Here is a 26,727-nt window from a genome sequence, read left to right on the forward strand (position 1 = left end):
CGTGTTGGCCTGAACCTCTGAGAAATATATACCGAACAAGAGAGGTCCAAGGACTGAGCCTTGTGGGATGCCACTTGTAACTGGTTTGGAGTCTGACATGGCTCCAGCAATTCTGACCATGTGGGTTCTGTCCTTGAGCCAGTTTGCAACCCATCTAATGACATAGGGGTTTATATTTAAGCTGGTGAGCTTATCTATAAGGCCCGAGTGGGGTATTGTATCGAAGGCTTTTGCAAGGTCCAGGTAGGCTGTGTGGACCACCTTCCCCTCGTCAATGGCCTTGGTGACTGTTTCAAAGAAATCAACCAGGTTTAAGAGGCAGGATCTGCCCTTAACAAAGCCGAACTGGGTAGGATCCAGTGACTGTAGGTCCCCAATATCTTTATTTATGAGGTCCACGATGATCCTTTCCATAGCTTTGCAAACTAAGCTAGTCAGGCTTATGGGGCGATAGTTTCCAGGATCCGTTGAGGCACCACCTTTATGGAGAGGGACCACTGTTGCTGTACGCCACTCTTTGGATACATATCCTGTAGTAAGGCTGAGATTGAACAGTAGTTTTATGTTTGGGTTTAGCTCTTCTTGGAGTTCATGTAGGACGCAGCCCGGGACACCGTCTGGTCCCATTGATGCTGTATTTTTTGCTTTGGAGAGGGCAGCTCTTACCTGAGCATCTGAGATGTCTCAACCAGACTTAAAAGATTTATTAGGTCCAGTTCCAAGGTTTGCTTTTAGAAATGGTCAAACGTTTAAACAAATTTTATGTTATAAGGATTTTTTGACTGAATCTGTCCCTATACGAGCTAGTATGGGGACTTTTAAGTGTTACAATTGTGTCTGTTGTTCTGATATCAATGATAGCAGTAGTAGCTTCCAGCACCCCATAACAGGTGAATGGTTTAAATTTGTTTCTCGAGCAGATTGTAATACCACTAAGCTAGTTTATCTTGCTAACTGCACTTCATGTAATGTTTTTTATGTGGGGAAAACATCTAGGAAGCTTAAAGATAGAATAACAGAGCATAGGTCTGAGATTAAAAGGAAGGTTGAGACAAACGCATTATTCAGACATTTATATGAATTTCGAATACATGCATTTAAATTTAGATGCATCTGTACGGTACAAATGGGCATTAGGGGTGGTGATCTGGATAATATTCTGTTATTGAAGGAATATGAATGGATAGTACATCTACAGGCTGATAAACCTCCGGGCCTAAATGGGTCAGTAAGTATAAAACCAGTGTTAGTTAAGCGACAAAGGGAGAATTTATGAGAATTGTTTTGTCTTATCATTTTTTCTAATGTTCCTTATATTCTATTTTAATATGGATGATTTAAGTATATGTATATATTTTTTATATATGTATTTTATAAGTATAATAGAGTATTTAAGAAATTTAGGTATGATGTGCTTTTAAATAATTTGCATAATTAATTTGGGTCTTTATCTGAATGGCTGGCTTGTTCATGTGATTTTTAAATGTTCCTCTATTTAAATGTGGTTTGTATAAGTTGATTTTATGTGCTGATGAAGGGTGTAGACCCGAAAGCTTCATTAAAGCTGTTTGTTCGTGACTACTGTGTTTTTGGATACTACTTGACATTTTCTGATCTAGTGTATTTTCGTGGTGGAACACTTGAGTATGTAGCAATATTAGTCCACACACAGTTTGAAAAAATGTAATTAAATTAAAAAGGACTAAAAGGAAGTGCAGAAAGGGTTTATTAGGTAGAATGCGGTAAAGAGATGGGACTGGGGGAGTGTCCTAGATCATATCTACAGTGGGGCGGGCACTGCAAAAGCCACCAAATTTAAACTACAACCAAGAACAGGGAGGGGGGGTGAGGAAAATTTCAACAGAGATGTGAGGAATCAGAGTGCAAATTATAAAACCAAAAAAATATATACTGATCTCTGTATATTTGCAGAACAGTAAGACAACAGATATCTAAGCAACAATTTAGCTCTATAACACAGAATAATACAGAACAATATACTCAGCTCTATATATTTGCAGATAGTCTTGTAAGGCTGTCTCTCAACACACAGGTTCCACTTTAAATGCAGACTGCTGCTATTAACAGGTCAAATTAAGGGAACCTAACACAAGCTATAGAAACCAAAATGAGGGGGGAGACAGTTTCAACAGAGATGTGAGGAATCAGAGTGCAAATTATAAAACCAAAAAAATATATACTGATCTCTGTATATTTGCAGAACAGTAAGACAACAGATCAAAAAATATTCCTTACTCTGAGAAACCATTCTGTTCTCATCTGCTATTCTTAAAATCCCCGATCCTCATAAAATCTCTTCTGTGAGGGTCTTTTCTTTACTTGTTGAATGCATGTTTTTATCATGTTGCAAAGCTAGTAATATGGCAACAAGATGTTTATTTGAGCAATAAACGATGATGTGGTGTGGTACATTGAAGATTTACCCATAGTTGGTGTGGTTTAATCATGAGGGCAAAGCCCGAGTGATTAAATAAAGCCAACCGTGGGTAAACTTCAATATACCACAACCACTGAGTCGGTTATTGTTATTATACAATGGCATGATTTAAGAAAACAAATACTTACTTTTCATAAATAATGCCTTTGTATAACAGTGCATTACTGGTCTGCTGGTTGTGGTACACTGCTTCCTTGTTTTGATGTACTGAGCATGCGTATGGGACTTGCATCCCATGCATACCCAGTACATCAATGCTTTGAAATGGAAGCAGTGGAAAAAAGAAGATTTCAGTTGCTCCATTTTTTTTCTTTTTTTTTTATTTGTTGAAAAAAATGTTTTGAGCACTTTATACCAATGGAAAAAAGTCTGGGCAACCAGACCTTTTTCCGTTGGTATATTGTGGGATTTACAATGGACATGCTGGCCAATCAGCATGCACATTTTGGAATATTAATGAGGGATCATTGTATAATTTACAGTAACAACTTCAGTCTTCAGAAATCAAATGATGCTATATTAAGAAAGATCATGTCAAATTCTGAAGTATCAATTACATCCTGTCTTTACAATAATAATGAACTTGAAGGAATAAAGATTTTCTAGAAGCAACTTGTAGAGTTTATTAAAACTGAAAGTGGGGCATACGATTCTAATCAAAGCTGTTTTCTGGTTTCTTTATTATGTACCTCACTGCTTAAATGAGAACTTACAATCAGATTTGACTGGCTTGCTGCTGGTTATTGTAATAAGAATTTTCATAAAATCCATCAGGTGCCTATAGGACTATTCATTCTTGTCTTTACATCTCTTGCCTTTAACACCAAAAGAAGATGATAGAATCCCCCAGCTCTGTGCACTTTTCTACATTTCGCGGACTGACTGCCCACTGCATTGCTTTCTACCACTGTTCCTTCTAGTAGCTTCTTTTGCTGTTTAACTATTTGTATATATATATCTATATCTATCTATCTATCTACACATATATATATATATAAATATGTATATATATAAATATATACATATATATTTATATACATATATTTATATATATATATATATATATATATACACACACACACACACACACACACATATATATATATATATATATATATATATATATATATATATATATATATATATATATATATACATATATTTGGATCTAGGATGTTTGCTCGAGTGAGCAAACGTCCAAATCCATGATAACCGAACACACTTTAACAAAAGTGTTTTTATCGAATAAGCACTTTTGTTAAAGCATGTTGCAAAAAAAAAAAATAAAACTCTACATTTACATTTGCCCCCCTACTTTAATATTCTTCCTCCAAGACCGCACTACACTGGGGAAAAGGGAAATTTCCCTTACCCGCACCATAGTACAGCCTCGACAACAGGCATACTTATGCAAAAGTGCTTCTTCGGTGAAAAACACTTTTGCGTAAGTATGCCCGGCCGTTTGGGTTTCGGTCATTTGCTCACATGAGCAAACATCCTACATCTATATATATATATATATATATATATATATATATATATATATATATATATATATATATATATCTATATACATATACAATTATATCATGGTGGCAAACCCTGATTTTCCAGACTATTTTATTTTTAATAAAGTTAGTGCTGTTCTTTCTAAAGACAATCCTTTATCTTATCAAGATCTTTGTTGCTTTTTTATTTCTTCACCTGACTTCTCTTAACAGAAAACCTCCCACAGTCATGACTCCTTCAGTACTACACCTCTTTCTTCATTTATCTTGCTCCTCTGCTGCTGTACCATTATTTCCATGCATATTTTAGCAATCCTCTCAGCTACCTTGTTTACATCTTTTCTTGTTTGTTTGTTTTCTGCTTTACTGGTTTCTTCCTGCATTGTTGCATCTCCTTTATCATGTATTTACCTTCATGTCCTCATTTCCTTTACATACTTACATACATACAGATATTTCAAGCATGTGCATTAATGCCCTTCTAGCTTGTCAATATACAAAAACACTTGTTCCCATAATATGTGTCCAGGTTGTTCTTAAAAATATCTAAACTAGTACTTAGTTTAATGTAATTTGGTAGTCTGTTCCGTGCATCATCTACTCTGTCAGAGAACCAATTAGTACATTTCTCATTCCTATAGAATCATCTACATAGGTTGTCTGATGCTTCTCTAGTACTTTTTGACAACCCCAAACATTCCCTGAGTTAGTTGTCTCTAAATGCCCTATATACCCGAATAAGAGCTCCTCTTAGATATCTATAAGAGACACTGCACAAGTTCAGATATTGTAGTATTTCATAATAGCTTCAATTTTCACATCCATGGATGCCCTTGGTATATTTCCCTTGTACTCTTTCCAGTTTACTCATGCTTGTTTTCTTATAGGGTTTCCATATTTTTATTCTATACTCAAGTTTGGGTCTAATGTATTTAACAATGACATCATCATTTTTGATTTCCTAGACTTATATACTTTTTTATACACCCTATAGTTCTATAACTATCATTAACCAATTGGTTGATATGATTAGAAAAACTCATAGCTGGATCTACCCATGTACCCAGGTCCTTAAATGAGTCTACAGTTTCAATCACTGTATGCTGTATTAAATATTCACCTTTCAATTTATGTCTTCCAAATCTCATATGCTTAGTTTTTGATGTATTTATCAGCATATGTGCCCAAATGGTCAATTTATTCAAGCTATTTTGCAGACATGCTTTATCGGTAACACATGTAATCAGTTTACCCAATTAATGTCATCTGCATATAGACTGTAGAACACTTCAGATGAAAAAGTTAGGTCTGAAAGATGCAATCAAAACAAGTAATGGCCTAAGACAGAGCCCTGAGGGACACCCTGACTGTAAAAAGAATTTCACTAGTCCAGTTACTGTATGATACTTGTCTTATTTGTAAGCCATATTATCAAGAGTGCATCAATACCTAGTTGTTCTATTTTATTGATCAGTGTTTTTTGTATGACTCTATCAAATGTTGAAGTTAAATCTATATAAATTACATCACAGTACAATTTTTCATTCATAGCTGTTATTATATTGTTATAGAATATCATGTTATAGGTGGTAATAGAACTATTTCCAACATATGCATGCTGATATGTTTTTTCAAGTTCCAGCCTTTCCAATTTTGGCAATAACTTGTGCAATATTACCTTCTCCATTATTTTTAAAAGTTGACTTAAGGGTCTATATGACTCTGGGTTTGTCTTACTTCCCTTTCCCTTAAAGACAGATTTAATAAATGCATGTCTCCAATCTTGAGGAATCTTCCCATGTTTATATGACCTAGTGAATAATAGATATAATGGTACCATAAGTTCTTGCTGAAGTGTTGTCAGGTCATTGTTACTAATTCCGTCTCCTCTCTGTGCTTTGTTTGGATCCAGTTTGTGCAGTTCTTTTTCAATATAATCTAATTTCATTCTAGTATCTAAGGTTATCCGGATGTCACTAGGACAACTTATCACCCCTTTTGGGGAGCCAAACTGTCTTGCATAAGATTTTGTAACTATATCTATAATCTCTTGTGTCTGAGAATAAATTTTAGAATCTGCACACAGTTTATCAATTTGTGTGTCTTTACTCCTTTCATATCTTATGTATCTATAAAAAGGTTTCCTATTATGCTCAATGTCTTTATATAAATTTTCTTCATTTTTTTCTTGCTCTTGTCTCACACTATGCTTAATTTGTTTGTCCAGCTTGTTTATTTCAGTTTTCAAAGTTGTGGTTCAACCTCTCTTCCATTTCTTATATTTTTTGTCTCTCACCTTAGTCAGGTATCTTTTTCTTATGGAAATATATCCCCCTGACTTTGTATGCCTAGACCCTGATTTTAAACATTTTTTTTTTTTTTTTTTGCACTCAATTTCTCTTTCGAAACTTTCCACATTCCATCTGTAGTTTTTCCACTGAACACCTCAGTACAGTTAGTTTTACATAGTGACTGTTTTTCTTCCATATAATCTGTAATTAACATTCTGTGAATTGGTTTAGATTTCAGTTTGCCAGAATTATCTAGCAACAAATTAACCTTTATAACCCCGTGATTACAGCACATCAAATGGTGGTTAAACTTGACATGAAGTTAGGAGCACAAACAATGTCTAATATGTTCCGTCTCCCGCTTTTTTTTTTTTTTTTGACAATCTGAAGAAATTATTGTTCCTGAAAATATGTTGCGAAAAGTTTCCTTACTGATGTTGTTGAATCAGTATTATTCCAGTCTGTTTCTGGTAAATTTAAGTCCCCAGCTAATATTATTCTTCCCTCGTATGTTTCATGCAAGAAATGTATGAATTCCTCTAGGTCATCTGCACTTGACTTTGGTGGTCTATGCACTCCAACAATTGTTATATGTTACAGGGTTGTCTTTATTGTCACAGTTACACAGTCTATGGTACTGGTGTTATCACTGAACATGTAATAATAACAGGTCTCATAAGTATCTTTAATCCCTCTCATAACACCTCCACCTGATTTTTTGTTAGAATGTCTGTTACAATAAGAACATTTGTACCCTGAAATAACTGGTTTCCAGTCATTGTTCTTTAACCATGTTTCACAAACAATAACAACATCAATGTACAACATAAATCCTGTGGGAATGTAGTAAATTTTCCATTAGAAAAAATGTTATTATTAATGCTCCCAGCATTAACAACCATCAGAGATACATCAAATGTTGCTATCTGTGAACTGTTAAGTTTCGACCTGGCAAAAATCCTGCCTAGTGTTTGTTAAATATTGCAAAATATTTGCTGCAAAGATTCTTTTCCCTGATCTTGACAAATGCATGCCATCCTGTGTAAACACATGTGCCCAAAACTAGGGTTGGATGCCCTACACGTTTCCATTTTTTAAAACAGGACATATTTTCCATGTAGATATTTACCCAAAAATCTTTTCATTCACAGTGACCTAACTATCCTTTCTATAGGTGATTTGTGAAAAATATGTCCTAAATTCAGTACAAGCTATACTATCTAAGAGGGCTGTCAATTCCCTACTAACAGTCAAAGAGTCCTTATGGATGAGATCATTTGTACTGACATGAATAAAAACAGATCCGTACTTTCTTACATTAAGGTGTTCCAAGGCTTGTCTCACATCTTCTATTTTTGCTCCTGGCAAGCATAACACTATTCAATGTTCATTATCATTTCCTCTAATAACTGAATCTCCAATTACAATAATATAGTTGCTGGCCATCTCTGAGGAATCTCCAGCTTCTAATACAGTAGTATCTGCTCTATCAATTGTTACGAAGGATAGATCTTCATCACTATTAGTCTTATTAATCCCACTGTTTTCATTGTGTATTAAATTCTCATCCAGCTGGTATTGTAAATCCACAGCTTGAGCCATGTAGTCAACATCTGTCTTTCTCTTCTTTTTTTCTTACAGTAAAGTTCTTCAATCCTTCCACGTTCAGTTTTGGTTTCTTTTTTACCTGCCCCTTGGCTTTTTTTTTACCTTCAGTTTTAACAAATTGATGCCTTTTTCTGTAGACTGAAAGTTTTCAGATAAAAAAAATATTATCATTCCCTGTAACCTGTGTTAAATAAAGCAGTGATCTTTTTACTTTACAGACATTAATCAGTTTCTTTTTCTTCCTTGTTATTTGTTATGACCTTCTTCCTTTTTTTCTTTTTTTTTTGTTTCCTTCTAAACAAGCCTGAGCTTCAGATTGATTGCTGAAAACTTGCACCCAGAATTCCAAAGTTATCAAGGGCATCATCTTGTTTTATAGGGGTTGAATAATCTTTACAGACAACAGATGCATCATTTCCTAAATATGTACTGCTTGTTCTTTGTTGTTGTATTGCTTCATGCTATTTGTTCTTTGCCTAACATTATTTATCTCACCAGTGTAGTCGTTAATATATGTAACAGTTCTCCAAGCCGTGCCAATTGTACAAGTACAATCATCATTAAATCTAGATTTACTTCTAACAATGGTAAGGAAATCATTCAACTTTTGACATGAGGAACACAAATCACCAGTGTTATAAGTTGTTACCTTTACATATGCATAGCATTTATTCCGCTGTACAAGATATGTGTGCCTTAACAAATCATTAATTGCATACTCATTAAAGAATTCATATTCAGCTTCAAATGAATAAAATATTGTAAATGAAAATAATAATCAAAATCAGTAACCATAGAATTCAAAGAGAACTTAAATCCATGTGTCAGATTTCTGTACCATTTATTTACTGATTTTTAGCTTGCCTGCATTCTTTTAAATGCTTATCATTGCACATACCCATCAGTTAATTCCAGACTTTTCTTCCTTTTATCTTTCCCCCCTCATCTGGTCTGTTATACCATTCCCTCTAATCTTTTCCTCTGGTTTATTACTTATATCATCATATCCAAAATGCTAGGAGTACTGGCAGAATGACGCTAATTATGCAATGAACCTTCATTTCTGTTCAAAAACGTGCATACTGATAAGGCAAACCAGTGGGTGTGCATGTGATAAAGCAAGCCTTGTCTATGGAAAAAATCCAGATAGAAACTAAAACTGATCACATTGAAAACACTGCAACTGCTGTTGGTAAAAAAAGCTTGCAGTCACTATTTTCTGTTTCAGAGAATTGAAAGTCAAGCACTACCATCTTAGAACAGAGCATTCCACACTCAAATGCAACACAGTGATAATCTTCAGAGAAAATTAACATAAAAAAAAACTAAATTATATTATGCCAGGAGTGTGCAGTCAGAGCTGCATTGTACATAAGCTCCTGGCTCCCTTAAATAAAAGAAAGTGCCAGAAACTCTGGTTAAGTGATGTTGATCTGTACATGCCCATTGTATTGGTAGTATATCACATATATGTTCCATACATGAGAAATGATGCAAAGGATGAATACGGTCCCCTCATGCAGTGACATTATTTAAAAAAGTTATGACATTTCTTTATTTCTTAAATAACTTTGTGAACAATTTATGAAAAATGTCTTATGTTTTTCCTTCGGGATGTGCTAGGAACTGATCAATTTTTGATCAGGTCACTACACTGGTAAACAAATATGAATAACATAAATAAAATAAACTCACATTTATTTGTGGTTACTGTAGGCTTTACCCATGGTTTGGGGCTGTGGTACAAAGCTACTCAAGTATGACCTTTTTCATTTTGTACTAACCTTCAAAACATATAAAATTTAATAAAATCTGTATTTGCAGAGATGATCTCTTCCTGTTTCTTAAAGTCCACTAGCCAGTTCAGTATGCAGTCAATAAATCAAAATAGTAATATTAAAGAAACACAAAGGCTCAGCCCTGAGGTTGTCTGTCCTTGCTGAATGCATGCTTTTGTCATGTTGGAAAGCTGGTAATAAGGCAACAAGATGTTTATTTAATGGTAACTGCTTCAGTCTTCAGAAATAAAATGATCCTATATTAAAAAATAAAAAAAAGAAAATGTCAAATTCTGAAGTATCCATTGCATCCTTTCTTTATAATTGTAATGCACTTGAGGGAATAATGATTTTCTAGAAGCAACTTGCAGATTTGGATCGGGGGTTGACATAATGGCTAAGGTGTTTACCTCACAGAGGCAAGGTGCAGAGTTTTATTCTCACCTTTAAAAAGGAAATTGGCTAGGCTTAGAATGGCTCACCAGGATAGCTTGCCTAGTATTTACCTATGAGTTTATTAAAACTGAAGGATTGATATGAGTCTAATCGGCTTTCTGGATTCCTTACTAATTATGTATCTCAACATTTAAATGAGCACTTTTGAACAGACCTGACTGGCTTGCTGCTAGTTATTATAATAAAAATGTTATAATATTGTGCAGATAGGACAGACAAGATTTTAATGTATTACCAACATTCCCTGAGGACAATGGCTATTTCACTTCTGGTTATCTTTTGCTGTGATGCAGGAGCTAACAGAAAAGAAAAAACATCACTGAACAACAGAGTATGCCTAGAGAACAAAGCTGAACAATGAAAGTGTAGTCACGTCTTCCAAGGATATTATCTCAGTTATAATGATTTTAAATCATCATCAGTGGTTTAAAAAAAGGCTTCTAAGCATTTTGTTTATTGCCTTAACTATTTGGGTATCACTAAATGCTAAGAGTAGCCATGCTTCAGTGTGAGCTGGTGGATGCCATCAGAATGGACAATTATGCGAAACAAATTCTTATTTCTGATTTCTTCATTCTCTAACTGTTCAGGAAAACTATCCTGGAATGCAGCCTTACTTTGATGTCTGTTATGACTGACAGCCTAGCATGATTGACAGCCTAGCGGCTCCTCAAGAACCTACACTCATGCTGGCTTCTTTGTTTGTTTATTTTCTATAAAGATACATGTTGAACTTAACTCTTTGTGTGATTTTTTTCTTTACCTAACACCCTAGGCAAGCTTCAAAACCAAATTAATAAATTCCCTGATGTGATTACATGGAACAGTAAGCAGTTTTACTATTTTCCCAATTAATAATGCAGATAAACATTTTTTTGTATTCATTTTATTTTGTTGACTGGGTTAATTACACAAAGCCTGGGACATTTTCTCAAGAAAGCCGCAGGTTGGTATTCATTAGGACTAAGGGTATCTTTGGTGGGAAAGCAGGGCAATTCCATTTTAGACAAGTGCCACAGTTTTTTGCATTCATATGAGATACTACCAGCACACGTGGATGGGATCCCAGTTTAAAGACTTATACAAGGGCTGGCACCTTAGCAGTGCAGTACTGCCTTTACGTTCCATTCAGCCATCATTACTGGAATATTACTACAAATACCTTGTTTGGGAATTGAACCTCTAGGCTTTTGATTTCCCAGCATTAAAGGTATGTATACTGCATGATGATCCACTGGCAGTGAATGCAGCAGTTTTGTGACACTACTTACCTGTAATCCTTTGAGGTGTCAGTTACACACAGCCCAGCATGAAATCACCTCCAGGGATCAGATGAATCACATCAATATGCCAAATGCATTCTTCTACATGTCATTCAGTCAAATTATAATTGTCCAGAAACCATATTTGGTGAACAGAAAGCAAGATTTTTTGCAAGGGGCAAAGCCCCCCCCGCATTCCCATGGGGGTGAGAATCCCATCATGCTCCAAATTGCATTATTGTATATATACCAATGTCATGGTTACAGAAAGTGTAGAAAACTGCACACTTGATAATCATAGAATGTCATTTTTGGGCATTAGTGTTTAGCTGAATGGCAGAAAGCATAAGGCAGATTGGCACCTTGATGAAACACTGACAGATACAGAAGTACGAATGGAGATAATTCCTCTAACTGCCAACCTATCTGCAATGCTGGTGGCATCATCATCAGTGAATGTGTGCATTATATGTATAATACGCATGATGGATACTATGGAATATGTTCAGTTCACAATGCCTGTTTTAGAACGGGCATACTAGGTATGACCATCTGATCAGTAAGGAGGAATGTAAGTGAATGGCTTCATATACATCAAACAACATGTGTCTATATAAATGGTGAGCTGGTCATATGCCTCTTTATGCTCACTACAGGTGATGAAGGATATTCACAGCAGCCTGTAGCAATGGCTCATGACCTTTCTACCCAACAAGCTGCCAGATAGTATTACTATAATGTCACAGATGCACAGGTAGAGTTATAGTGAGACATGTTTTTGAATTGCTGAAGCTTTAGAAGACAGATGGGAACGTTAACTTTTCCTCTACAGAAGTTATTTAAGAGCAGTCTCAAAAACAGGATTCATGCTGGTGAATAGAGGACAGCAACAGTCATTATGGTCGGCTTCAGTGGACCCAGGCAATTACAGACCCAGAAGCTTGAACAATCATCTGTAAGGATATGGAAAGGATCATTATGGAATTAATAACTAATGATATAGGCAGCCTACAGACTCTCAGTCCAACCCAAACTGTATTCATCAAGAACAGGTCCTACCTTCTTAACCTGGTTGTCTTCTTTGAAAAAGTTACAGAAGCAATAAACAAGGCAGAACAGTAAACAGTGGATAGCAAGACCTTGCAAAGGCACTCAACACCACCCCACACATCATATCATAGATAAACTCTCCCAGCTAAATATCAATCTCCTTGTAACTCATTAGATAGTGCACTGGCTCTTATCTCCATACTGTAATAGGTATATCTTGTATAGGGAGCAAATTAATTGGCATAGCCTGAGAGATGATACAGAATGTCCCGATGGTTGACTGTCATGGGAGCAAAAAGGATAAAGAAAAATGTACAATGAAAATTAAAAAAAAAAAAAAGGTAAGAATTATAAACAGTTTAAATGTTACAATATAACCAATGTGGTTTTGTACTTCAGATATAGATATCTCATGCTATGGTAAGAGTTCAGAGTTTATTAAAATGTATTAAATAAGACTGAAAAGAAATATCCTTAATGAGTTCAGTGTAATTACATCCTCGCATTTCTTAAAAGGGAAGCTATGCTTTAAACTTAGAAAAATATTCTACAGAAGTGGTATTAAACTATAACAACTGTAACTGTTTTCTGAAGGAGATTTGAAAGACTGAGAGGCTTGCAATTACCATTCCGAAAATTATATAGAAAGCTCTATTAAACTGAGATAAAGGCAGGTAAAACATGTTTTCTCAAAAGCCTTTTAAGCAAAACTGTTGTTTTAACTTTTAGTGAAAATGTAACAAATCTGTTAATGATTAAAATTAGCCTCTCAAATGCATCTGCATGTGCAATGATTGAGGCTTATGGCTCTTTGAAATTATATTTCAAATCAAGGGAACGCATTACCATGTTTGGGCCTATGAAATCAAGGGAATGCATTACCATGTTTGGGCCTATGAAATCAAGGGAATGCATTACCATGTTTGGGCCTATGAAATCAAGGGAATGCATTACCATGTTTGGGCCTATGAAATCAAGGGAATGCATTACCATGTTTGCCTATGAAATCAAGGGAATGCATTACCATGTTTGGGCCTATGAAATCAAGGGAATGCATTACCATGTTTGGGCCTATGAAATCAAGGGAATGCATTACCATGTTTCGGCCTATGAAATCAAGGGAATGCATTACCATGTTTGGGCCTATGAAATCAAAGGAATGCATTACCATGTTTGGGCCTATGAAATCAAGGGAATGCATTACCATGTTTAGACCTATGAAATCAAGGGAATGCATTACCATGTTTGGGCCTATGAAATCAAGGGAATGCATTACCATGTTTGGGCCTATGAAATCAAGGGAATGCATTACCATGTTTGGGCCTATGAAAGTATATGACTGGGATTTACATTTAAATTGAAGAAAAATATAAAGATGCTGCTTGGGAGAGAGAGGGAGACAGGTAGACAGACAGAAAATAGCACTTTTGGACTGTACACAGTGGCCTGCATTGCTAGACTGAGTTCATGTCAGAATTTCCATTGCATGAGAAATTGCAAAACCTTTGGACTTAAATTTCAGAGGTAGACAGAAAATTAAGTAAACCTTTTGCTACTGGTAGTGAAAAGTCTAGTTAAGCTGCTAGAGTTCTTCTATATGCCATCTTTCTGTTTAAACATGTTTATTTTTATGTTCTTTGTTCAAGTTTGCTGCTGTTTGTGTATTTATCTTTACTTACATTGCTGCTTATTTTTTATTTCAAGTAAACAAATCTTTGCTATATAGTTTTAAATGTTAGTGGCTTGTTTGTTAATAAAATGGTATGCATATTGAACTAGTGTAAACTCAGTTTTTGCTACCATGTCAATAGTTAGATATTGAGTAATTACATGTACTGTAGAGACAAGGAAATGAGGTTCTGGTAGCAAACTAATTTGTCCATCGACATATTCAGAGTGGAGTTAGATATATTAGTAGGAGTGAGAGGGTGGGGGCAGAGAAAGGGTTAAATGGGAAGGAGGGATGACTGGGAGGAAATGAGGTTAGGGAAGGGAGGGGCTTAGGGAGTTTATGCAAGTGTAACTGAATAAGGAACCACATTTTGGCATGAAATTGCTATTGCAAGTACAACATCCTTGATGACCTGGGTGAAGGCCTCGGGTTGGTGGGTGTGTGAAGGTGAGGTGTATATATATTATTATATATATATATATATTTTTTGTTATTGTTCTCCCATGAAGTATGGTTGGATGACTGGTGTGGTTGCTGTGAATGAGCAAGGAAGGCTGTTTGCTGAGGCATTGGTTCGATAAGTGGGGGGGGGGGGTTTGCAGGGTATAGGTTCCAAGTATGTCTGAATTTTGCATTTGCTTCATTTCTGTGGTTGCAGAGAGGGTTGGGGCATTTTTCCTGCTCAGTGGTTACTGTCAGGAGGTGGAAAGTTTGACAAAAGGGTGTCTTCCTTTTCCAGGGTGCATGCCTCTCAACTGTATAGATTTTAACAGAATGTCCAGGTTTTACCTCATAATTTTGATTTGTTTCATAAAATTGTGGTTTTCTGGCAACAGAGTATTGAGGGCTGAAGTCAGAATAATGAAAGGGAATTGAGTTTAATGGCCAAGAATTGAGCTTCAAACTTCATCCCCTTCAGGAAAGACATGCTAAGGCAAACTCCATTATTCTATCCGCTTCTCAACTTTATAAGGGTGGTAATTAAAAAGAGACCCTATTTTGGTATGTTGCCATCCATTATTTATGGCTTTGTCCAGATTCTTGCTGTAAGAGGTTGAGAGGTATTCCTCAGGCTTTGTCTCACGTGACTGGTGGCTGGGGGAGATGTGGAGGTGGAGCGTGTATTTTGGTGGCCGGGATGTCTGGACTTCACCTCATAGTTTAGTTCTTTCATCAGTGAGTTGCTGGGGGGAGCCTTTTATAGGAAATTTGTTATGAAGGGGACTGGGCCAAATGATTGATGAATTTATAGAATTTTTATGACCTTTTCCATGGAAAAGTTACCACTAAATTTAACTGCTCTTCTATTAGCTACGTTGGTTCATGTTTGTTGTTGATCTTGCTGAAGGTAGATTTTAATTCTTCATTGCCCTTTGTGATATGTTTTTTAGTGTGGTTACACTTAAACAACTTTGTAGGGTTTTTCCATTTGTTGTGTAGCTTGTTTGTACTGGTGGGCCACCGAGGTGGTCTGCTTTACATGTAAACAGCTACATGGTGGTGCATGCAGCCATGCTGCATGGCCCCTCATGAGTGTGGTCAACACAGTGTCAAGCACTTGGAAACAGCAACTAAATATTTATATTGATGAAATGAGACCAAACCTAACAAAAAAACGGAATCGGTTTCATTGATTGCATCAGGTTCCTGAGTTTTGATGCAGAGATCAAGCAAGCCAATACTACTCAGGATCTTGTTAATGGATTGTTTAAGAAGGGGATAACAAATCTTCCTGAAGACTGATGTCTAATTAAGAACTTGGTGGTCAGAGACTTTGTATCATATACCAATATTTGTGCAGACTTATGGGGCTGATGTATTTCACCGTATGTAAAGCTACAGGAAATGAAAAGCTAGAAAGGTATACAAAGAAGTCATTGGTGGTGATGGATGGGATGGTGCTGAAGGGTTTTCTCAATGGTGCAGACTTCGCGGCATGTTCAGATTTTGCCACAAATTTAAGTTGGTTGCCTTACTTTTGGAGTCTGCAGATTGGTGGTCAGTCACTGGGAGAAAGGTTGGAAGTCCCAGGGTGTGCTTCACTTTTTTCTGCTGTGGGCGGGACAGTGGTGTGTGCGCTGGGTTTGGAGCATGAAAGGGGGGAGCTGGGAGGCTGAAAAGTGGAGCTAGTTTTTCAAAGAAAAGGAAAGAAAAGGGAGGGCTGTTTTACTTACTTTGTAGCTTTGTGGGAGCAAGCCTTGGAGTGTCAGATTTGGCTGCCTATTGGTTGGGCATTGTGTAGATTCCTTGGGGCTGTTGCCCCTTTTTGGTTGGCCAAGTTTGTATTGTTTTTTCTTGCTCGGTGGGGGGTCTCAGTGGAGGTGGAGCTTTTCCTCTGAGTTGTGTCATGGAGGGTCCTGATTGTCACGTCGGAGTTTGAGTGGTCGCTGGTAGAATCGCTGGTGTGCCCATCACTGAGATGGCTTTTTTTTTTTTTGCAATTTGTATAAGTTTGTTGGTTTTGGGGTTTTTTTGCTGGGAGGTGTAGGTGCACTTGCAGTTGCTTGCTGGGGGGACGCTTCAGCCGCCTGTTGGGAAAACTCTCTTTCATGCCTCTCAAAGGTACAGATTCTGCTCGCACAATTTTGCAAGATGGGAAGGGGGAAGAGGAAAGGAGGGGAATTGGTAGACATGTATAACAGGTGCTGGAGTGGGCTTCAAGAGGTTGAGACATACCTCTACTGTACAGAATTTCGCAGAATGTTCAGATTTTGGCCTTATGTTTTGATCTAATTCTCATCAAATTGTGATTGCCTGGCAAAATTGTCAAATCAGGTGGATTGAAGTATGACAGACATTTGAGTTTCACGCTTAATACCTTTCAGGTTCATGGGAATGCTACCTGTTGTCCCCAGTTTTTGGGCCTTTGTCCTCCGATTATTTAGGGCTTTGTCCATATTCTTGTTCTAACAGGCTGAGAGTATTTGCATGGAAGCTTTTGTGAGTGGTGGGTGAATGTTCTAACACCATTCATTTGCTAGGCAGACCTTTTCCACTAGCATCTTACTCCCCATGCACATATTTCCACAGGAGGGACAGGCATGTTGAGAATGCCCAGGTCTTTTTCTCATAACACAAAGGGCCTCCAGACCAGTTCTGATTTTACTCTTAGAAGGGTTGGTCAAATTGTTGTTGCTGGGATTGACTTCTATGTTGCACTGACATTCTAGCTTCATCTAATGACTTGGGTCCACTCAAAATGTTTGTAATGGAATTTAATCAGCTATACTATGTTTCAGCTGTAGTTTAATAAATATTGGCTAACAAGGGTATGTTTATGGAAGTTTAATAAATGCTGTCAAACATCATTCGGTGTTATGCGTTTATTGAAGGAGTCCGGGACAAATGGTTCTCATAAAAGAAAACTAACATTAAACCTCTTGGAAAATAATGTGTATGTATGGAAATTTGTGCAGTAATAATGTATATGTTTTCAGTTACTGTTCATTAGATATCACTGGAAGTCACAGGCCTGTAATCAATATGATGAGATTTTGGGAAGCCAGTAATTATAACTCTATTTTGCATCTGGTCAGTGTAATGCTTATTTGGGTTTGGCAGATACAAAGCAGAAATGCACATTTACCATACAGAACAAATTCCAGTCATCTCTCAATTATTAAATTGTGAGCTGGTGGTACAGATTTAAAGGTTGTTCCATGACTTGCTATTTGGCAGCAGTGGTGTGGAAATTTAGTCCATAGTCTTTGGTGCATTTTAATTTTAATCTATATAGTTTCTTAGAATATATTTCCCCAGATTTACTAATCTCCCATGCAGGACTAGTGTAGTCCTACATGGAAGTGGCTGCTTAGGAGCAGAACGGCAGCACACCATGCAAATTAATGAAGGAGCGCTACCTGACCTCTTCAACATACACGGAGCATGCACGAGTGCAGGGGGTGTGACTGAGAGCAGAGCACTCAGAATAAACATGCCCCTGCAAAGTAGAATAGCAGAAAGTGGAAATAAATGAGTGAGGCCGATCATAGGTGTCCGCATATCCCCACCAACAGTCCCCCATGCGTACAACAGCAACAAGATATAAAGATGAAAAGAAGAAACCCCCATATTGTTGTCTAAAGATCCGAGTACAGCTAACCGTAGGTGCACGGGTGTGCCCATTGCTTAGCCATGGTGAAAGCAGCCCAAAAGGCTGAAAAGAATAACAAGGACGATATATGCAAATGAAACATGTCAGCAATAGTGTAGTGGGCAGAGCGTTCGCCTAATGAGCAGGCATTCCCAGTTCGAGTCCCAGCACAGCACAGTCTATTTTACACGCAAAGCATGGTATAAGCAATATTTGTAATGCAAAACCCACTAAATAACAATTTTATGAACAGGAGTACTGCAGGAAATGTACACGTGAAGAGTCAGTATCATAATGAGTAAGCCAGCAGTAAGCAGGTGTAAGCACGGATAAGCAGTAGTAAGCATATGTAAGCACTAGTAAGCATGTGCAAGTGCATTTTTGTGGGGTTAAACACTGCCGACACAGATTAAGCAATAGAAAAGCTAACTGGGTGTAAGACACTGTGACCAGACGTCAGCAGTGCTAACCTCTGCGCAAACCTGCTTACAACTGCTTGAAAGTGCCTTAAGCACACCGTGTCCAACGACTGGTGTTCTGCTCAGCAACAAAACAAACAGCTTCTGCAAGGCCGCAACCCAGGACCATGCACACCATACACAAAATGATTTACCACTACCATGCCAGATACTCAGAAATCGTATGTTGTCATAACCCCAGCCCAGTCATGCAACAGTACAGAGAATGTATACCTACAGCTAGATGGGCATGTGTGTTTGCAAGTATATCACTATCTAAATGGATACAACATATCTACAGCTGTAGTCACACACACACACACACATATATATATATATATATATATATATATATACATGTATATATATAAAGAGATATATACATATATATATATATATATACAAATATATGAACAGATATACATGCAAATGCTGACAACACACACACACACACATATATATATATATATATATATATATATATATATATATATATATATATATATATATATATATCAAAATCTATATGTCCACATATACACATCAAGTGACATATATGTACACAGATATATGTCTCTGTAGGTTTATACGGACATAGCTAGAAATATGCAAGCAAATATATATACCCACAGAGGTATATATGACCAGACATCTGTAGATACCAATGGTAGATTAACAGACACATATATGTCCTCATGCACCGTGAATGGGCCTGAGAGGCCCCAAACAATATACGTCACATACAAATTGGCATACACCCCCATCCAGCCAAACATGTCCGCCCTACAATACACTACCAAGCTCATTGTATTGTACATGTGTCATTGAAATAAGGATTTAAATTAGCTCTCTGTAATGTTTCACATGTTGACATCACATCCCCCCCTCCCCCACCCACTAGGCTGGCTGAGCAGTACAGGCCCATCCAACCAAGGCCATCCCCGACCCAGACATTCATTACCCACAGTTCCGCTTCCCCCCCACCCGCTGCACACATACAGCCACCATCCCTACCCTGGTTACTGGCCCGTAGCTACCACGCCACCACACATAGCCCCCCTTCACACACCCCCCTCGGTACACATCCCTTATGTTGTCTCGACCCAAGTATCCTAGGTCTGGCACACGCCGTAGTCCATGCACATAGCCTTGGGTACCTATGTAACTCTCGGTGTAGATGAAAGTTCTATCCCCAATGTTCAGGCTGTCCAACATGGGAAGAATGATTACCTGGTACTAACAATAGATTCCATGTGTGACTCTGTGTTCACTAACAGATTTAGTTGTAGGTATTGCAAAGCATACGTGGCACACAAGGATGGCCGGTATGCACACGAAACACAGTACCCAGCAATAACGGTCAATATTACAGGATATGTAGCTAAATATGTAGAGGTATGTGTGTGTTTATATATACCCATAACTACATGGAGATATACCTCTCCCTCTCTGTAGTACAAATGTATACATACATGGACAGACATATAATACCCACATATAGATATATACATACGCAGACACCTATACATCCATATGTCGTTAGATTTATATACAGCAATATATATATATATATATATATATATATATATATATATATATATATATATATACATATATATATATATATATATATATATATGTGTGTGTGTATATATGTATGCATACATATACTGCTATATATATATATATATATATATATATATATATATATATGTTTGTGTGTGTGTTTGTGTGTGTGTGTGTGTGTGTGTGTGTAAATATACACACAGATATCTATATATATATATATATATATATATATATATATATATATATATAGCTAGGATATGATACAGCAGTTAAGAGTTACATATGTTCACAGGCCATGCCAATGGGGATGAGGGGCCCAATCAACAAACGTGTAACACATAGCATCACCCCCCCCCCCAGCTAGACAGGTGAAACATACAAACACACAATAAAAGTAAACAAACCACTGCTTCCCAGACTACAGGCAGGATACTACCAGTGGGAGAGACCTGCCAAGTCTAATCCTGAAACAAAGACAAGAATGTCCCTTGTGGGACAACCCAAATATTCTATGGATATTTGGGTTTCCAGGCATTACACGGATGTCCAATGGCAGGGCACGCATGTTCTTGGACTACAAGGTTGGGGAAGCCTGATGATCCATGGGGCAAGACAACATACATGATGGGCTCCGCGAAGTGGGGAGTGGCCAGTGTGTACTGGTATGGCCAGACCCGACCTGCACCCGGAGTAAGGAAGAGTGCCGAAGAGGATGTGCGGGTGGGGAACTATGGGTATGTAATTATGGGCCTAGGCGTGCAGGTGTTGACAGGAGCAGTTCTATGTAGACCGCCCCAGGGATGTAAGCAATAATGTGCATTGGGCAGACCTGACACCTAATGAGCAGCCACGCACCCACAGCAGCAATGTCTACTTTACAGGGCAAAGGGCAGAATAACCAGATGTGTTGTTGCAAACCTACTAAATGACACCAAAGAACACATGGTTGCAGCACCCCACTTTAGGCATGTAAGCAGAACTAATTGGCATCACAAGGTATTATTGCTGTCCTCACCCCCACCTAGGGGTGTGAGTGTCCAGACCTACCCCCAAATGCAGAGTATATACACAGCTGTCACTGTAGAAGAAATGGCCAGCTGTGGACCTTCCCGTCAGCCGTCTTACACATCCCTGGACATGTCCCCTACTATCAGCCTTTCTGTGTGGCCCAATAACACCACTTACCTATTGACCCCTGTTTCATTTGTAGTAATGTTCACAGTCACAAGTAGATGACACCCTCCACACAACTCTATTGGCAGAATCTGGAACTCCCAACCCAGGTGTATTACCGCAGCTGTCCCAGACTAAATATGTAAATAACACATGAAGGGAAAACTCAGGCACACTTGGATCACCACCTGCTCACCACCTGGCGAAGTTGACCACCCCCCAACTAACACTCCATACCCCTGTACCAGCTACTGACACTGATACCTTCTGTCCTGCCTCACATACATATCCCAACACCCTGCAAACCTGCACTACTGCTCCCCCACCAATCAGTCGAACGGCCTACTATACAGTTAAAATGACCCCCCCCTCCACCTACCCGCCTACACCTTCACTATTCACATCTACTCTACAACACAGGTATGGCATAATTAAACCTAACTCGAATACCTGAGTGTAACCTATCCAGAATTGCTAAACTGGAATCCCACATCACCTTGCACTGACCTTCGTGAACAGTCATACCTGACATGTACATCTGACTTAAGCATGTATAATACCGACATGTGCATGAAGTAGCATGGGGGTATGCAGCAGCAAGCGGGAGTATGCCTGTTTGGGTGGTGGTAAGCAATGCCCACACTGGTTAAGCAATGTGTTGGCCAACCCAGGGTAAGATGCCATAACCGGAGGTCAGCAAGTCTGAGCCTCGTGCACACCAGCGCATACCCACCTACACTTCCACCACAGTGCTTTAGGCAAGCTGTAGCCCATAGCCCTCATTGTGGCCAGTAACAACATAATCAGCACTCCCAGGTCCCCCCCTCCCTGCACACTATAGTCCAAGTGAGTTACCACAAAGGCATGGCAGATATACAATCAGCTGTTGTTATCACAAACATATCATCCAGCACAGTCATTCAACAGTATAGGAAATGTATGTAAGTATGTACATTAATACCAGCAAATATGTGCACAGTGCTCAGTCACAGTATTCTGAGCAGTCTATGAGTATTAATGAAGAGTGCCTGTCCACGCATAGTGTGAGAACAGTAGTCTTGTATAATACTGAAGAGAGAAATGGAAAACAGGGCACGCCATGGGGGGGGGGGGTGTTTCATCCATGGAAGCGGGAGATGAGACTGGTGTGGTGTGTAAGCAAACCACTGCTTCTCAAACCCCTGGCAGGATTCTACCAGTGTGAGAAACAGTGTTGACCAGCAAAGTCTACTCGTGACACAACAACAGGTCCGTCCCTGGCGGGATGCACCAGACTTTGTGGGTCACAATGATGTTGCCACCAGTATCGGAGGAGGATCAAGGGAAGGCTCAAACATACATGGACTAAACGGATGAAGAGCCTGCAGAAGGTTGCATCGAGACAGTAAAATGGAGGAGTACCAAAACGCGCAGAGAGGGAAATGTGTGGAGGTGTGGTATGGCAGGGCTAGCAACTGGAGAATGTATGGATGCTGTGTACGTGGAGCTTGGGGGCCAAGGAAAGGGAGCATGGGTATGACATTAAGGTAGAAATATGCAAATTAGGCAGAATTGCAATAGTGTAGTGGGCAGAGCATCCTACTAACGTGCACGCATTCCTGGTTAGAATCCCGCTGCAGCACATTCTATTTCCATGTGAAATCGGTATATCAACATAATTTTGCTGTATAACCTACTAAATGACATTTACACTTGAACAGGAGTACTGCATTACACATAGACCCACTCACTATTCAAAGGACATGAGATGACACACAGGTATGTATACACAGACAACCTTTAATGGTGTATTTTACAATAATGTATGCCATTACCTACAGCACATAGATCTGGACTTATTTAATCAGTGAGGAATGCAAGGCCCACACAGAAAAGTAGATGCAGACAGTGCAGATATATAACATACTATGCTGTTCAGGCCAAGCCCATCAATTCATACAGCTGTAGACAAAGGATTTGCTGTCAAGATAGGTAACAATAAATAATAACAGATGTAGTTCGGCAGCCGCCAGTTATACCCTGTAGTCAAGGCCTAGGGGGACATTTATTACCTCTGATAATGTCTATGTATCTGTCACATGTATGGACCCTGACCAACAAATTTTGTGGGAGTCCTCAATATGACTGGGATGATAACAGGAATGCTAGCAGTAAATAATGATAGGCCAATACCGAACAACCCCTAACCGTATCACAGCAGGACAAAGCCAGCCATATATGTGGAGGACAGAGGCAGTAACACAGGGCCATACTTGTAATATTGCTGTTACACACCCTGCAAATTGCTGGTGTTACAGGATTCATTGCAGCATACCCTTATGCAGGAATAACACATCAGGAACACAACTGAAGTAACCATGTACTGATAGCAAGCAACAGACAGATTGCCAGGGATATATCTAGCACAAGACCTGTATGGTGCACAGGCAAAAGCAAACAGACAATCCACTGGCCATCATGTGGATAGGCCCACTGTTGAGAGCTATGCAGACAGACTGCATTTCATCCTAAACTATGTACACGCAAACACTGCAAGACCAGCAATATACAATGAACATAACAACACTACTCACTCTGTCTGTAGGTCTGGAACTTCTGAAGATTGTGTAGTTGTCCTGTGTCTGCAAGCCCTGCTGTAATAGATACTGCAACCTGCCATCTGTAATGCTGCTGCCCACATACAGGAAGGATGTCCTTCATACTGGAAAGATGAAGGATCAACGCCCACATGAGTCAGCAATTTATAGTACTGGGTTGCCATGACAATAGTTAACTGAATCACTACACAGCAGGCTGCACGCAGTCAGCAACTGTTGCACACTGATTGGTGCAGAGCCCGTCACCTGATCATGTGCATCACCTACAAAAGCCATGCTGAAAACTATTCAAACCAACTCATTCACTCTACTGGAGATGGAGAGAGACAGAGAGAGTATAAAATGAAACTCACACAGTGGGAAACAAATACCTACACGCCACAACCGGGAAGGCGTCACACCCGTCCAAAGAATAAAAGGTATGTAAAACATAACTGTATGTAATTTAATGTAATATGTGGTATAGACTAATTGGATATACGATGTAGAATGTTTGATATGTGCCATCTGTAGTTGTCCCTATAATGATATCCCACTGAACAACTGCTCTGGACAATACTGTCTGTCCCTGTAAGCAGTGGGACATACCCACCAACTCTGCAGACCAGCAATGAGTGACAAAGATGTCAGCCATAATATCTGTGTATGTTATGTTAGTGTGGAGAATGGCTGGTGGTGGATGTACTGCCATAATGGTAAACACATGGGTGTCAGAGCACACCACGTGCAGTACAGTCATGTTAATGTGTAATGTGGCATGCACAAATGCCATAGGTGTGTAATAGGCATACCAGCAATCTCACACCATATTTACCAACCTAATGTTAGTCTGTGTTCACATGTGGCACCTGTGTGTGCTGCAGGAAGGCAGAACAGTGCAGCTGTGAATAAAAGACAGTTACAGAATGCTGACCAGATGTCTGTATGCACTCCACATAGCTATGTAATATTGAACGTGACATGTATGTTTACAGATACACAGACACTCATATAGACATAGGTATATCAACAACGTACAGCACATATCTACACACACATATATATATATATATATATATAGTGACACTGATAATGGCATGCAGGTGAAATAGTCTGTAACAGTCCAGCAAAGAAAAGATAAGTGTCCCCATAGGGAGCTTGGCTACAAACATATAGCATAAAGCATGGCACATACACACAGCACAAAGCTTGGTACAATACAACATATGTCCCAATGGTAGGTAAGCAGCTGACATAACAACTGCAGTCTGTGAACAGTTTGTTGTAGCTGATATGGTGAGGGATGTGTACTAAGAACTATGGTAATCCTGCTGTATGGGTGGCTCAGACCTATTTCCATCCTTATGTCTTCCAGGAAACATGTTGCATAGTCATCTTCCCACATACAGCACCGCTGAAACAGCGATCATTATCGACCACCTGGTACAGCACTATGTACTGCTGTTTGGCCAGACAGCCCAAAACCAGCAGGAGAAGACCGGCCTGTGGAATGAGCTAATTCTAAGGGTCAATGATATCGGACTGCATAACCGCAGCTATGAGCAGGTCTGGCATCATTGCACCAACCTGCTTCGCCATGTACGTCGGCATGCAGCTGCCGTAAGGGGGGATCACCTCGTAACAGGGGGGGCAACCCACCCATCCACCGTGCCCATCCACCCCTCACCCATGTGAAGGAGCTTCTCAGCAGCCTTGTGACACCTGTCCACCTGCAGCATCAACACCTGGCAGGGCACATCTTGGAGGTGAGTGGCAATGACACACCAGCTGAGGAGCATGCAAGTAAGGCCCCAGGGCACACTGGTATCCCACTCGTGTATGTATCTGCAGCTGTACAGGTACATCATGCAAAACTGAGATGTCATATACATAGTCTGCTGCTGTGTAGTAGTAGTAAACAGTTGTGTATAAGCTGTAATATTGTGTAATTCTGCTGTTGATGTAACATAATGCTGCATTCACCTTTTATGAAAGCCACAGCTGTGGCCACTGACATCAACTTTCTCAAACTCCTATGTAGGTCCCTCCAGGATACCACCAAGGCAGCAGCCCATAGCCGGTGAGTATGGTTTGTGTTCATGCATGATGATAAACTGGACATGTAATAGCTATGGGATATCCCATGCACACATCTAAGACACCTACCCATACTGCATGCTGTACATGTTCACGTTTTGTTGCTGTGAAATGCACTGCATCACAATAGAGACCATGCTGGGGTATGGGAAGGGTACAACAGACATATGCAAGATAACAAACATCCTGACAATGTGCAATGTGTCCACAGAGATGTGAAGTGTGGCAGGACACATGGCCCACACTAGGGACATGTGTGACTGAACACCACCATGGCTGCAGCTGCACACAATCAGGTTAAGTAAACATTGCAGATGTAACCCTGACCCCACAGCACTCATGACAGCAGTGTGTGCACTCCAAGGGATGTGCACATGAGTAGATCTTGCAACCATGCAGAGGTCTGGGACATGTGTAGGGCACCCCTCACAGCCATGGTAAGGTCCGCTGGTTGTCAGTGTAATAGTCATGTACTGGTCATACATGCACTGCTGATGTGATCTGTAGTGCAGACATCAGGCATCCACAACTGATAGCTGTTGACATATCATCCCAGGTATGAGTTGCTACAACACATAGCAGCTATGAGCATTGGAGCTGACATAACCGACACAGTACTACAGATGCATCAATGGTTTCTACACCTGCGAGGTATGGTGCACAGTACAAGGTAGGGTG

This window comes from Protopterus annectens, chromosome 8.part0 (genome assembly GCF_019279795.1).
Source record: "Protopterus annectens isolate FY-2018-M chromosome 8.part0, PAN1.0, whole genome shotgun sequence".
Lineage (NCBI taxonomy): Eukaryota > Metazoa > Chordata > Ceratodontiformes > Protopteridae > Protopterus > Protopterus annectens.